Genomic DNA, 648 nt, shown 5'->3' with positions numbered 1-648 from the left:
CTTCCTGATGTTCAAGCTGGTTTTAGAAAAGGCAGAGGAACCAGAGATCAAATTGCCAACATCCGCTAGATCATGGAAAAAGCAAGAGAGTTCCAGAAAAACATCTATTTCTGCTTTATTGACTATGCCAAAGTCTTTGACTGTGTGGATCACAATAAACTGTGGAAAATTCTGAAAGAGATGAGACTACCAGACCACCTGTCCTGCCTCTTGAGAAATCTGTATGCAGGTCAGGAAGCAACAGTTAGAACTGGACATGGAACAACAGACTGTTTCCAAATAGGAAAAGGAGTACATCAAGGCTGTATATTATCACCCTGGTTATTTAACTTCTATGCAGAGTACATCATGAGAAACGCTGGACTGGAAGAAATGCTGGAATCAAGATTGCCAGGAGAAATATCAATAACCTCAGATATGCAGATGACACCACCCTTATGGCAGAAAGTGAAGAGGAACTCAAAAGCCTCTTGATGAAAGTGAAAGTGGAGAGTGAAAAAGTTGGCTTAAAGCTCAACATTCAGAAAATGAAGATCATGGCATCTGGTCCCATCACTTTATGGGAAATAGATGGGGAAACAGTGGAAACAGTGGCTGACTTTATTTTGGGGGGCTCCAAAATCACTGCAGATGGTGACTGCAGCCATG

This window comes from Bison bison, unplaced genomic scaffold (genome assembly GCF_000754665.1).
Source record: "Bison bison bison isolate TAMUID 2011002044 unplaced genomic scaffold, Bison_UMD1.0 scf7180017864466, whole genome shotgun sequence".
Classification (NCBI taxonomy): domain Eukaryota; kingdom Metazoa; phylum Chordata; class Mammalia; order Artiodactyla; family Bovidae; genus Bison; species Bison bison.
This window is presented reverse-complemented; position numbering follows the sequence as displayed.